The sequence below is a fragment of the Nomascus leucogenys genome, chromosome 5 (genome assembly GCF_006542625.1).
Source record: "Nomascus leucogenys isolate Asia chromosome 5, Asia_NLE_v1, whole genome shotgun sequence".
NCBI classification, from domain to species: Eukaryota; Metazoa; Chordata; class Mammalia; order Primates; family Hylobatidae; genus Nomascus; species Nomascus leucogenys.
Window position 1 is genome coordinate 68,300,371 of NC_044385.1, and position 15,388 is coordinate 68,315,758.

General features: G+C 37.2%; 1 protein-coding gene and 1 pseudogene across 4 annotated transcripts in view; one reads left to right on the forward strand and one right to left on the reverse strand.

Moving 5' to 3' along the window:
* Positions 1-15,388, forward strand: part of DGKH (diacylglycerol kinase eta) — a 200,917-nt gene that overhangs the window by 19,216 nt on the left and 166,313 nt on the right. The gene's annotated exons all lie outside the window — the stretch shown is intronic.
* Positions 7,557-10,521, reverse strand: LOC101176638 (annotated as a pseudogene).

Here is a 15,388-nt window from a genome sequence, read left to right on the forward strand (position 1 = left end):
TCCCATACTCTTGCTATCTGTCTAAGTAATTCCTTCTTAACTCCTGTATCATTATGATATACTGTCCCTTTGCTGCATGAATTGCTCGTGAATTCATTTCTCCTTTTCCATTTGCTGCTTACCCTAACTTCATTTAACCTTTATTATCTGTCATTTGGATTTTTGCGATACATTTCCTCTCTTCTCCATTCTCTACTCCAGTGCCAGAGTTATCTTTGTAAAAGAGAAATATGATACATAATACATTTTGCATAAGCTCTTAGACATTGCCCATTGCTGGTGGGATAAAGTCTAAATTAGTCTTTCCTAATTTGATACTAAACGACCTTTCTATTCATTCAACCAATTTTTATTGAGTTCTATTCTAGGTGCTGGGATGGTAAAAGAACATAAAAGCCCTGCTCTTATAGAGCTTATAGTCTATCAAGGGAGAAGTTAATTAACATATACACAGACACAGTTCTATCATATAGCTGGTGTTCATAAGCATAATGAAGGAAGATAAAGCAGGGTAAAGGGAGAAAGAAAGGTGGAGAGGGTGTGCGTGTGTGTGTGTGTGTGTGTGTGTGTAAAATATTTGGGTTCAATTGACCAGGATAGACTCTCTTTGATAAGGTAATATTTGAACAGAGATCTTAGTGAAGTGACAGAAGCTATGTATGCAGATATCTGGGCTCCAAGCACCCTAGGCAGAGCCAATGCCATGGTATTCCAGTTGTGTTTTCTGTCACTGTTACCCTCTGTACAGTCATGCAAACTCTTCTGTTTCCAAAGTAAGGCAGGCATTTTCACTCATCCAACTGTGACAGGTATCTCCCTTTTCCTATTTCTCTGTTTGATTTTTTATTTATATACCATTATTTCCACACATTTTTCAAAATATTTAAAATGGTTTATATTCCACACTGTGTATTAAGCTTAGGTAAAATAGGGCTAGAGGACTATGAGATTAGGAGGAAGGTTGGAAGGCTAATATATAGAGTGAGGTGTCTTGCACAGCTAGAGATGAGCTGTAAATTTGATCCCAGATAGCCAGAGCAACAAGACCAGTTATAAAGTTGTATTACCAGTGGGGAAAAAAGCCCTCTAGATTTTAAGGGGGAAAAGCTTTCCTAGCTTTCCTTGGGGGAACCGAAGAAATATGTTCTATCAGTCTTTGATGTGGGTGGGAGTGAGGTCTGCAATATGTTCCCCTCACCTACATCCTCTTGGGAGGTGTCCTTATGATGTCCTCCCTTGTGAGGTCCGGCCATAATCCAGACTTCAACTTTGTGTGACAGTAGTTCTGTAGGAGATTTAATTAAGGCAGTTTTAGTTATGGCCAACTCCAGGCATGAAATCCAAATTATTTTTGAAGATTGAATAAACGGCATGTACTTTAAACAGTTCTCGGCATGTACTTTAAACAGTTCTCGGCATGTACTTTAAACCAGGTATCTGCTGAAATACTTTCAAAGTGTAGAATCTCAGGTTATCTGCTGTTTTTATGTATCTATTCACGCGTAGTTGATACAAGGGGATGGAGTGATATGTTCTTAGCTATTATGGGAAGAAAAATGTGGTATTTCTTGGTGGCTGTCATAAAAACTGATAAAATGGTTCCACATTCAGGTTTAAAAAATGTTCTTTAGAGTTTATGAGTGCATTGCAGAATATTAAAAGCTGTGTATGTTTTAGGATTATTGTGAAAATAGTGTTGACTTCATGGACCCTTGAAAAAGGTCTTGGGAACACTTGAAAATCCTGCTAGGGCAATGTATCTGGACCTATTTTTTTTTTGGAAGAGAGTGCCATGAGGATATCTGGAGGAAGAGCAGAGCAAGCTGAAAGAACAGCAAATGCAAAGGTTTTGAGGAAGAGACACACCTGACACATTCCAGGGATGAGCATTCCCGAACAGCTGACACATTCCAGCTGGAGGGAAGGGAGTGAGGGGAAAGTGAGTAGCAGGAAAAAAAGTCAGACATCAGGGGAGCAGTAGAGAGGTTGCTGTGACAATTTCCTTGACAATTTAGCACGGTGGTTAGCACATAATTAGCACTTAATAGATGCTAGGTACCATATTAATATTAAAAGAATACCATTGCCGATCCATTAGCAAGTTTGATCTTTAAAATCAGCATCTAAAACAAACCCTTTAAATGAGAGGAGGGAAAAAATGAAGCAGTGGCTGGAGAGGGATGTTGGGGTCAAGCTACAGCTTTTTTAAAAAAGTGAAATGACTTTTTTAGGAGAAAGACTGTGGGCTGGCCGGATGGATGCGGTGGCTCACACCTGTAATCCCAGCACTTTGGGAAGCTGAGGCGGGCGGATCACCTGAGGTCGGGAGTTTGAGACCAGCCTGACCAACATGGAGAAACCCCGTCTCTATTAAAAATACAAAATTAGTTGGGCTCGTTGGTGCATGCGTGTAATCCTAGCTAGTCAGGAGGCTGAGGCAAGAGAATCGCTTGAACCTGGAAGGCGGAGGTTGTGGTGAGCTGAGATCGCGCCATTGCACTCCAGCCTGGGCAACAAGAGCAAAACTCCATCTCAAAAAAAAAAAAAATGTATACACACACACACACACACACACACACACACACACACACACACTGTGGGCTGAGGAGAATAATCTAGCTGAGAGAAAAGATTAAATGATGCAAAAAAAGAGAGGAGAATTACTGGAGCAATGTCCTTATGTATGCGAGATGGGGTGGGATGGCGTGAGGAGCTGGGCTTCCCTCGGAGCAGGTTAGTTTATCCATACAAGTCACTTTATCCCTAAAATGCAGTAGGGGCAGCGGTTGGCACTTCTAGAAATTATTTTCTGATTATTTTGATTTTCCCAGTGGAATATGAAGTTAGGTTGTCAGCTGAGAATCAAGATGGAGAGGGTATGGAGGTCTGAGGCTAGAAGAAAGGTATGAAATGCTTGAACATGGGCGTGGGAAAGGGAACGGACTAGAGAAATGCAGCAGTGTAAATAACAAGTTGCATTTGGGGCACACCTGAGCCGGGTGTCCAGGACTCTAAGCGCTGTCAGCCTGGTGTGGGATCACGTTCAGCTGCTTGAGTGCAGTAAGTGAAGCGGAGGACAGGGTCAAACCACTGTTGCGGTTTGTCTGTGTGTGCCAGGAAAAGTGTGGGTGGATACAGTAACAAGCTCTGGAAATGATGTTGAATGAAGTGTGAGGGCTTGAGTCAGGTCCTAGGGAGTAACCATGGGACTGAGCAGCTGAGGTAGGAAGGAAGAGAAGACTGTTGGCAAAGGTTAAGTCCAAGAATTAAACTTTAATCATTCAAATTTAAAAAAGGAAAGAAAGAAAAGAAAGAGTATCAAAAGAAACTGTATAATTTTAATGATTTTATATATGCATTAGAGATGTGTTAATAACAGGTTTTGCTGGGGAAAATCTCTAGCTCATGTATGCACAGCTGGTGGCTCTCTTTAGTAAAATACAAAGACCGTTTTACTTAGAACACAAAAAGAAAGTATCCTAAAGAAAGAAATAAATCTGATTTGGATTTTTTTTTTAAATTTACAAATGAAACCCTGAAATGCGTTGAAGAACACGAGTCCCAGTTTGAGTTCCTATTAGGCAAGTTACATAACCTCTTCAAACCTTACTTTTCCTCATACGTAAACGTTCGTAAGAATATTCTGAGGATTAAGGAGATAAAGCCTTCAGGCTGGCATACAGTAAGTGCTAGTAAGTGCCAACTATGTATTCAGGAATCTTGACGTGAAGGGCACTTTTTCCAATAGGGCACCTCCGAACGTCAGAAGGGTGTGAGTGAATGAGGAGCTAGTGAAATCTTCCAGTCACAGGGAAAGAATTCTCACACTTGTTCTGCCTTGGACAAGCCAGAAACCAGAACTGTTTGTAAACCTTTTTGTAGATTGAGTATCATCTAAGTAGACAGAGCTTTTTATCATAGATCTAGTTAAGATTCCACAGTGGCAAGGGAAGAATGTTGAAGGAAATTCAACCTTCCCTTGGTAATAAACACTTCTACCTTATCATCATTCATGGATGTCACAACAATTCTAAATTATTACCGTTTGAGTATTTGTGGTCTTACTCTTTCTCCTCTTAAAGAGGCAGCACCCTAGCCTGTTGGATCAACTCCTTCATTGTCCTTTGCTATGGAACAAGAGAGTCGATATAATGAAGGGAGAGGAGAGAATCACTTTATGGCATTGCCTTAAGGCCCCAGGGTGTGTGGAGTAATTGAGGGTCTGGAGTGAACAGGTGAGTCACAGGAACTTTACTTTCCTGTACAATGGTGGACTGGGGGTAGTTGAAGGGAGAGGCGAATATGAGCATATGTGAGATACTCTCTAGGAAATATTTGGGTGAGGAAGGAGGCCGGGGTCCCATCTGAGTAAGTAAGGGAAATAACCAGTAGTAAAATGTGGCTTATTGTCATCATTGTAACCCCATATTTATCTGTAGGCTGATAAAGCTTGGGGAGCTTGATGTACTCTTTAATTAGCCACAAGCAATGTGATCATATGATATATAAAACATTAAAATTATTATTATTTTTTGAGACAGAGTCTCCTTCTGTGATCCAGGCTGGAGTGCGGTGGTGTGATCTTGGCTCACTGCAACCTCTGCCTCCTGGATTCAAGCAATTCTCCTGCCTCAGCCTCCTCAGTAGCTGGGATTATAGGCATGCACCACAATGCCTGACTAATTTTCTTGTATTTTTATTGGAGACGGGGTTTCATCATGTTGGCCAGGCTGGTCACTTCTGATCTCAAGTGATCCGCCCACCTCGGCCTCCCAAAGTGCTGGGATTACAGGTGTGAGCCACCATGGACTCGGCTGAAAACAATAAAACTGTGAAGCAGTTCTACACCATGTTCATAGCAGCGTTATTCATAGAGCCAAAAAGTGGAAGCAACCCAAATGTTCACTGATGGATGAATGGATAAACAAAATGTGGCACACACATATAATAATGGGACATTATTCAGCCTTGAACTGGAGGGAAATTCGGACAGGTCACTGTGAGATGAAAGGTCACATTTTCAGGTGTCAGGCAATCTTTACTGCAATTTGCTGACATTATTGAACACAGCACCACATTTAGCATATTTTCACATAACAAAAAACACTACGTGTATGTACTTAACATTTTATAGGGTCGATCTTCCTTATTCGTGGTTTCAGTATTTGCTAATTTGCCTACTCACTAACATTTATTTGTGACTCCAAAATCAATACTTGTAAGTAATTTTTCACATGTGAAAAATTGGAGTTGCCCAGTGTGCACATTCGCAGCTAAGGTTGAACCTGGCTGTGCTCTGTCTTCTTGTTTTAGCTCTCATGCAATAAACAAGCACCCTTTCATGACATGGTTTTGCATTTTTGTCCTTTTTGTTGATGATCTCACTGTTTACAGTGGCCCCCTGTGCGGAAGTGCTGTCTGGTTTTCCTAAAAGTAAAATGTTATGATGTGCATTATTGAAAAAATATGTGTATTAGACAGGCTTCCTTCAGGCATGAGCTATAGTGCTGTTGGCCCTGAGTTCAGTGTTAATGAATCAAGTATACTTACATTTTGTTGAAAGAATGTATGTATATGTTTTATTAAGAATATAACATATAACATGTGATGTTATATGTGTCATGTATATTCTGTTAATATATATGTATATATACATATTCTTTAAACAGAAGCACACATAAAATGAAATTATATGTTGATTAATTGACAAAGATGATGTGACCAGAGGTTTGCAGGAACCTAAACCTAGTATTTTCCCATAGGGTCAGTGGTTCAATATCTGTTAATCTAGAGTTGTAGTGACTTTATTGAACATACCTATTGCAAATAATGAGAATCAAATGTGTGTTAAACTATTTTAAGGGAAAAATAGTATTAATTTTTGTGCTTTTCAAGGAAAACCAATATTTGAGTTGAAATCCATCAGTTTAGAACCTATCAAATGAGAATAGTATATCAAATCAGAACAGTATACCCAAAAACCTCTTCTGTAAAAATAGATACTAGTATGTGCTTTAATTTTCAACACACTTAAAAAAGAATTTTGAAGATAGAACACAGAATTACTCATTTCATTTAAGAAGACCATTTTTCTCTCCTCACCAAGCACATATCTGGCTTTGAGATAATTTGTTCACATCATAGAAAAATATCTTTTATTCTAGAAAGATCATAAAGGCTTGAAATGACAAATAGATACCATTGTGTGTGCTAATGCCAACATTTTATATTATCTCTTAATCTTTAGTTTTAATTATTAATTATTGCCACAACTGATCTAGCAATTAATAGTATATTTCTTGCTTTTATAGTTGATTTAATTAATTAATTTTTTTTTTTTTGCTGGCCATGTTTTATTTGTCCTTTTACTTCAAACAGGATAACCAAAGATATAGACAATATTCAATAAAATAAAATAGATGAAACAAATTCTAAGAGACTGTGACGCCACATGCTACATTTAACCTAATTTTATTCATGCTTGCCTTGGGATGGGGAATAGATCATTCAGTAAAAACAAAATGTCTTATCATGTACAACTTTTAAACTATAATAATGATGTACCTTAATTACTTCCATGCACACAATTCTAACATTCATTTTTTTAAAAAAATAAGCGCAATTAAGACTTCTAGAGCATTTTATAATAAAATAATATTTATAATAAATATTAAAAATAATAAATCTTTAATAATTCCTAATTAATTTTTCTTTGTAGCTAGATCAAGCACCTCCAAAATACAAATTCCTATACACAGTGAGCACGTTACTTAAAATGAGTATGTGGACAGCCTTAGGATAAACTGACATAGATTCAGCTAGGTAGGCAACAAACCATAGTGCCAAATGGAAAAAGTGTATTTGCAAATAAATTTTAAAAACTAAGTTAATTTTTATAATTAAATACAGAAAATATACTGATTTGCTAAAATAAATAAGATGTGATGTATTAACACTTCACTATAAAGAATGAATACTAGAACATTTATAAACATTGAATGAGTCTCATTAAGAATAGTTTACTACAATACACGCTGGCTAAATAGAAGTGCGTTTTGTGAAGCACTATGGGTGATATATGTTTTGCCACATATTTTTGTTACTTTGAGGTAGATAACACACGTATACCAAATTCAGCATGCATTTTCAGTTGCTTCTGGTATCATGTGTTTTACGAAATGTGTACGGTATGAAAAACTTGAAACTACTCATGAATGAAAAATGTCTTAGGATAAAAATAGATATTTTCATGCAATTATGTACAGTCTCACTGTAAATTTCAAGGCAAAATTTGTTTCCTGTAAGACAGATCGTTGTTCTATGAGAGGATGTTCTTTACTTGTCTTAGTGCATTTCTTTTGTCTCCTCCTGCATTGCATTATTTTGCTGTATTCATTATTTTTGTGTGCAAATGACATGTCAGTTAAAATGAAAACTATCTCACATGTAGAAAAAGAAAGTCTGGATTTAAAAACCAAGTACTCATAAAATCCTTACTAAATGACACCATCTGATTCAAGTAAAAAATGACTTAAACTCTAGTAATAAAAAAGACAAAATACATTTCATAAGAATACAAAGATAAATGTCTGCTGAGTGTTTTAGTTCAGATGTTCAGAATGCTGCTGTATGTTCGATGAGGAATTTGAGGGGAAGATTTCATAGCAGAAGCTGTTAATGTGGCCTGTATTGACTTAAGTGGTGACCCAACTGGACTGTGAAACTGCGGGATGCCTGTGGGCTCGAGCTGCTTGTTAAAGAGGAACTCCCCACTGTTGTTCAGAAATCCTTCCTCATTTCTCTCTCCCCAAGTTTCCTATCCTCTGCTGGCTCAGTTTCTAGCATTTCAGGATCTTCTTTCCTGCTGAAGAACTTGTCTAAGTAACTAGTGTGTTTTCCTTCTTAACTTGTTCATCCTTTCTTACTTCACAAAACTGATTTATGAGAAAACAGTTCTCCCCATCACCCACAAACTGGCTGTCCCAAGAAGATGGGTACAAAGTTTCTAATTGAGCCAGATTTGCCATTCCTTTTTCCTGTTTTTCTTGGCTTACTGACTTTGATATCAAACTTTTCAATTGTAGTTGGGACACTGAGCTATTCAAGTCATTTAATTTATCAACAACATCAGTAGGCTCATGTTGGAAGCTAAATTGAATAGTTCCTGCAATAAAGGAATGAAAATGAAATCCCTGATTCTTTTCTCTTTTTTTTCCAGCCAGTTGCTGTGATGCTTCCTCTAGCACTATCTGGGCTTTAACCAATCCATTCCTTTCACATTTTGATTTGCTTTTCTTATCAGATTTTTCTTTGCTTTGTTCCTTCCAATTGGAAAGATCTGTAATAAGCTTGGGTTCATAGTAACGGTTAACTTCACTCCCTCTCCAAACTAAGTTATCTAAATATGATCATGACCTCGTTTTGTAATTACAAGTATGGCTACACTCCAGATCACAATATTTGTTTTCATGATGATCTGGTTACTGCCAACAAGGCTCAGCAGAGTAATTGGTATCAAAAGCAGGATCCCCCAGATGCATTTCCCGATCTCCATCCAAATATTTTCGGGGATCAACTTGTACTTCTTCATCAGTGACATCAGACAGAGCTCTTGGATCAAGCTGAACTTCATCAATATCAAAGTTGTTATGTATAGGCCAATCATGCTCTGAAAACTGACAATCATGGTACCTTTCCCAGTTATAAATGTGACTGTGAGTTTCATCCATAAGCAAAATATTATGAGCTTCATCTTCAATATGAAAAGGATGGCTTGAAATTGGCTTATCCATTGGAAAAGAATATATGCTCATGTAAGGATGGGAGAGCGCTTCTTCTGCTATTAACTGATCCATGGGGCTAAATGTCAAAATTTGTTCCAGGAAATTCAGTGCTTCTCGACTAATTCCTGGAAGTAGCTGAGTTAAAGGTTTGTGTGGCTCAGCCATGTGATTTCTAATGTAAACTGGAATTACACTGAGAAGCTCCTGATGATCTTCCTCATGTGCAACAGGAATAGATTATAAAGTCAGCTGCATCTGTTCAAGTTCATGTGCACCTGCAAAAAGGGTTTTACAAAACAGTCAGCATTTCAGCAGAGATGCAGCCTGCAGCCCACATGTCAATGGCTTTAGTATAATTATTAGGATAAAGTAAAAGACACGGAGATCTGTACCATTTAGTAACCAATCCTTCAAAAGATGATTCTTATGGGAATAATGAGGGTCCATGATCCGTGCAAGACCAAAGTCACCTATCTTCAGCACCAAGTCTTCAGTATTAATGAAAAGATTAGCTGGTTTGAGATCTCTGTGCAGTACATTTGCAGGGTGAATGTACTTGAGCCCCCATAGCAGCTGATACATGAAAAGCCTGGCATGCTCTTCCAGTAAAGGGCCCTGCTCCAGCACTTTAGACAAGTCTGTCTTGATGTACTCCTGAACAATGTAAACACTGTTCAGTTCTGTAAGAGAGCCCACATCATCTGTTAATTGGTTCCCACTGGTACCAGGAATTTCAAACACTTTCACAATGTTATCATGGTCAAGTCTTCTAATAATTTTGATTTCACATAGAGCATGTTTGACACTCTGGGGATTGGTAAGGACAATTTTCTTGATGGCTACTCTTTTGTCACAATCATTGTCTACAGCAGAAAAAAACAAGTAATTGCCTCCACAACCCAGTGGTTTTAAGTCCATATACCTAGAATCCAGATCAAAACCATGAACGTTCATGAGACTTTCAAATTTCTCTGCCACTTTGAAACCCTTACGATTGCCTTTTCCTTTGGAATTGTTGAACTTGTGTAAACAAGGAAGAAAACTGGCATCAAAAGGAAAGATCTTTCAAAAAGGGAGAAGAAAAATAATTATGCTTCCACAGCAAGATGGTTTCTTGATGTTCATTGCTTGTGCCAAACAGGCCTGTTGATTTCCCCATAGATTTAAAGCTCAAAAAGCTCTACTCATGCTGATAATTTAAAAGATTGCAGTACTCATAGTTCAAGAAAGGGGCAGCAACTCTGCAGACATTTAAAGAAAACACTCAAGAAACTCAAACTGAAATGACATACTATGCACTCAGATTACTGTGCTAAACGATTTAACATTTAACAAAAATGTGAATAAATATGCACACGACAGGCTTCTATGAACATTCTCCTCATAGTGCAGATACATTCAGTGTTGGACTGGTCCTGAGCAGCATCATTCTAAGGTGCTGGTAAGCACTATTAGCGTTTTGCTTCTTTTCTTCCTTTGTTGCTATATATTTCAACAGGAAGCCCTGGCGGCTGTTGGGTAACAGAAGATGTCCTTTGTTAATGATCAGGTGGCTCCAGCTCACCACAATTAAAATCAAAGCTACTGTCCACCTTACTGTGTGTGATACAACGGGACTTCTCTGACTCATCAAGAGAGTGCAGGCCCTGTGGACAGCCCCCAGTGTCAGCTCAGGTCTCCGGCTGTGCTGGCGGCAGTGGTGGCTCTGAGGCCCTTGCTTTGCCGCAGTCACCGCCATGTAACACCGACCCGTGAGAGAGGGCCGTGTTGGTTTAATTTAAAAGGAACAACCCTGAGACATTCTTAGAGATAGAAGTATGTGGTTTACTTTTATCAGTACATTTTATTTCCTTTTCCCTATCGTAATGACCCCTGGCATCACTACTCAGTGTTTATGTAATAGATTCCCAAGATGGTCTTTAAAAATAGGAGCTGTATTTTGCTCCTATGAGTTCATATTGCTTAATGTTTGAATTAGAAGAAAAAACTTTTGTTAGGAGGTCACTTTCTTATTAAGTTTATATTTGAACAGTTAGTAAGCAGGCATATTGAAATGCTGTATGACACAACTACTCTTATCTTTGAGGCAATGCGGTGTTGTGGTTAAGATCATGGACTTTGTGTTTTGAGAAAGGCCTGGTTTTAAATCCCAGTTGTCCTATTTACCCTCTAAGTGACTTCAGGTAAGTTACTTAATCTCTGTAACCCAGCCTTATCTCTGAAATCTGGACAATAAATGTACCTACCTCATAGAGTTGTTGTGATGATTTGCATGAGATAATTTGAGTATTTAGAACTGTGGCTGGGACATAATTGGTTCTTAAAAGAGGTAAATTATTGTACTGATGTTAAAAGAATATAGATGATGTTCCACAGTAAGTAAATAAAATCAGCATCTAAAACAAAGTTGAATTGTGATGATCAAGAAAAAAAATGTTTACCTTGCAAAGAAATACAGATCTGCCCACTGTCATGAGACAGTGGCTTCCCATTAGCTCTGTTTTAGATCATTTCTAAATTTACTAGACTGTGAAATCTCATTATGAAAGCCTAGACAGGGTGATGTATATGGAGCTCTGTTTATAATTAACACCTTATAGAATGTAATGTTTTTAACCAATGAGTTTTTAAACAAAAGAAAAAGGGATTTTCAACTAATAAAAGTCCCTCCCTCACCTCAGAGGTCACCTTCTCAGTGCTACCTGCCCTGGTGATGCTATCCAGCATTGCAGTCCCCACCCCCAACCTGGCATGCCCCAACTTCCTTTACTTCTTAACTTCTCCCCTTAGCACTGATCACCACCGAATACACTAGATAGTACCATTTTCTCTAAATCCATCTTCTAATATTAGAATATAAACTCCATGGGGGCAGGGATATTTGTCTGTTTTTTTCCCTGCCCTGTTTCCTGTGCCCAGAACACTGCCTGTTACGTAGTCATTGCTTAAACGATATTTGTTGAATGAAAAAGGGAATGGTTCTAGTTTTGAGAAATTCTTTTATATATTTTAGCTGTTATGATAATGTTCATCCTTCTCTTTGCTATCTATTTGGTAAGAGGAATGAAATTTTAGAGCAGTGTCCTGCTCGATATACCCTCAAGATTTTAGAGCAGGGTATGCAGTGTATTAATTCTTTGTTTTCTTTGCCATTTATTAAAATAGTGTGTATTTTGTGCAGGAGATCAACAATTAGTAGAATGCAGTCCTTTCTTATAGTGGGGGAGACAGCTATATGTACAGATATACAGATGGTCTTTTACTTTTGATGGTTTGACTTAAGATTTTTCAAATCTACGGTGGCAAAAGCAATACATCTTTAGTGGAAATCATACTTCGAATGCCCATACAACTATTCTGTTTTTCACTTTCAGTACAGTACTCGATAAATTATATGAGATATCCAACACTGTATTATAAAATAGGCTTTGTGTTAGATGATTTTGTCCAACTGTAGACAAAATGTGAGTGTTCTGAGCACACGTAAAGTAGGCTAAGCTAAGCCATGATATTTGGCAGGTTAGGTGTTTAAATGCATTTTCAGCTTATGATGTTTTTAGCTTTCTATGGGTTTAAGAGGATGTAATGCCATTGTAAGTTGAGGAGCATCTGTATGTGGTATACAGCCATGCATGCAAGTATATATGGTAATGGATACATGCTGTCACAGAAACAAACATAGTGGGCACTCTTGAGCAGATATGGCAGGCTTCCAGAGAAGGTCACATTGAGCTGAGTCTTGAAGTGTGGTTAATGACAGTCGTGCAGCAGGAAAAGGATAGCATTCTAGCAGGACTGAGCTGCACGATGGCTTTGGTGTTTCCTCCTAGTACTCTGCTATGAAGCGTCCACCGAATTCATGGAACTTAGTTCTCATAGAAATTATCATGATATTTTTGTTAGACTGTCTACAACAGGAAAGATGAATTAGAAAATTTACTGAGTTCTGTTTATACTTTTATTATGATCAAATAAGTGTTTTTGAATTAAATATATATAAAATTAGAGTCATTATTGTCTTAAGGTACATAGTAGAAAACTCAGTAATAGTTGAAGGGAGCTGATTTGTTTGCATTGCTGTGTTTTGGACATAGAGAATTATTGTCCAATGTGTTTAGTTTTAAAGAATAATTTGGCTTAGGTATTGTTATTCTTCAGAATATGATTTTTGCCATTTTTAAACCCTATTATTCTTACAGCTTCATGTTTTCTATTAGGTCTTCACATCATTTATCAAAATTTCCATCCTGAGGATGATAAAAGTTCAGGTATCTCATTCCAAATTGGTTGTGAAAATCACCTAAATTTCATCTTCCTGTTTTCCTTCAAATAAATTAAAGGAAATATTTGCAAACTTTTTATTTATCAGTGACACAGTAAAATAACTATTAAGATATGATTTGAAAGAATCCACATGGAAGGGCAAGAAAGACACCCTTGCCCTACCTTGGCATACAGGCTATAACGTACCTGTTTATTTCCTAACCCAGATGATGTATCAAAACAGGCCACTGTCTGTATTGTATCCATCCATCCATCCATCCATCCATCCATCCATCCATGCATCCACTCATCCCCTAACAACTTGAATATAGATCCTATTTATGTGCTGGACTTACAAAGACTAATGAAACATGTCTACATTTTAGCTGTTTACTATCTAGTGTGGTTATCTAATGTTGAAGAAAAGCTAGAGACATGCTTCTAATAAATGCATAATTTAATTTAGCAAAACAGTTTTTGGAAAAATAGAATTGGAATTTGAAAGTGTGTGCCACTTATGAAATAAGGGTTATGTGGGGCTTTGTTTCACATGGAGCATGACAGTGGCAATGTGTAGTAATGGAGATTAAGTTAGTACAGCAAACAGGCCCTTATGCCTTTTATACTTACTAATTGTTTGATAATAAAGGAGTTATGTAACATATTAAAACCTCAGTTTCCTAATTTTAAAATTGAGATACATTCATGTGGTTGGATTATTATACAGATTAAACAAGATAACTACAAGTGAGCTTTGATGTACTTCTTGTTTTTTCATACTTTTTCCTGCGTTAGTCGTGTTTCTGCAGTTTGTTAAATTCATGTGTAAATTTTCTAGTGGTGTTTGAAGGTGTAATAATCCTTCCAATTTGTTAATACATTTAGAATAGTGCTTTGGGGCTAGAAGATTGGTGGTGACCATGCTGTCTGTCACATTGTTTCTCACTGTTCTAAAGTGAAAGAACTTTATAATGAAAATATTTATTTCATCGTGAAAGTGTGTCTCTTGGGACCGAGGACATCAATGAATATGAGATCTAAGTGTAAAAGTGCACTAAGGACTTGGCTCAACTTCCACTATCATTATTTTTGCACCATTGTTAATCTGTATATAAAATAACTTTTTCTTCCCTTAAATCTTTCAGAAGCCCCTTTGAAACTTAGCCCTTAACAGATTTGTCAACTCATGCCTGTTGCTGCTGCTAGCTTATTTAGTCTACTGAAAGGTTATTTATTAATGTCTACAGGTTGCTGGAGCCACTAACTGAAACTTAAGAAAGGTGCAAGTGGGGACTCTTTTAAGCCTCACGCCATGATGGATGTTCATCCAGTCATCATGGTTACCATGGCAAGCACTGGCTGCTACCTGTTTCAGCAGCTTCCTCCTACTCTTTCCTATTTTCAGACTGCTATCTACATTTTACAAGCTCATTGTCACCTTGTTTCTGCCAGTGTTACTTAATTCCATCCTTGATTTCTATGCTTCTAATTGAACTTTCCTATTTTTATTTTTAAAGGCACCAAATCTCCAGAACAGTCTTAAACAATGTTATAATACCATAAGCTTTAAGTATCATACAATAATAGCCTTTTCCTTTTTAATATAGCCCACTTTCAATGTGATTCTACTTTCCATTTGGGATTGTTGCGTGTAATCCTCTTATAGCCTTTTTCTGGAAATTCCAGATGGTGTTTGTAAATATTGTGCAAGTGTATTTTGTAAATAAATTCCTCAAAATTTAGTCTATGATTTTTTAAAAAACCCAAGTCTGTAGACACCAAGACACCAACTTAAGTTTTTAAAAATTACTTAACAAGTAAAATCATTTCTCATGTTGTTTGCAGCCTGTGTAACAGACTGCTGTGTTTGTTGCATAGGAGACAGCTCAATTCTTTATTGGCGTAAAGAATAAAAGAATTATTATATATAGAGAAATTCCATGTATGCTATATTTGTATGTGCAGCTGATCTAAAGTAGTGATTCATTTTCTATTACCTGTCATATTCTTGTCATGCAAACTTTCTGTACTGGCCTTTTGGATAATGGCCAATTGAAGAGAGAAAAGAAAATCAACCCCCAACATAGAGCTGGAGGGAGAAAGATATGGTATTTATATCAGGAGAGTGTTGTCTAAGAAAACATCGTAACCCTCTTTTTTATTGCCCATTTTCCAGAAATCTTACTGCTATTCAAGTTCAGGTTAACCACTTTTTGTCTGCAGCTGGGTCTATATTTCTTGTGACCATAATGTTTTAACATATAATGTTGGGAATGTAATTATTTTATCACAAATAATTTATGGCTCTTTTCCAAGAATATGTAAGCAACAGAATATTGGTT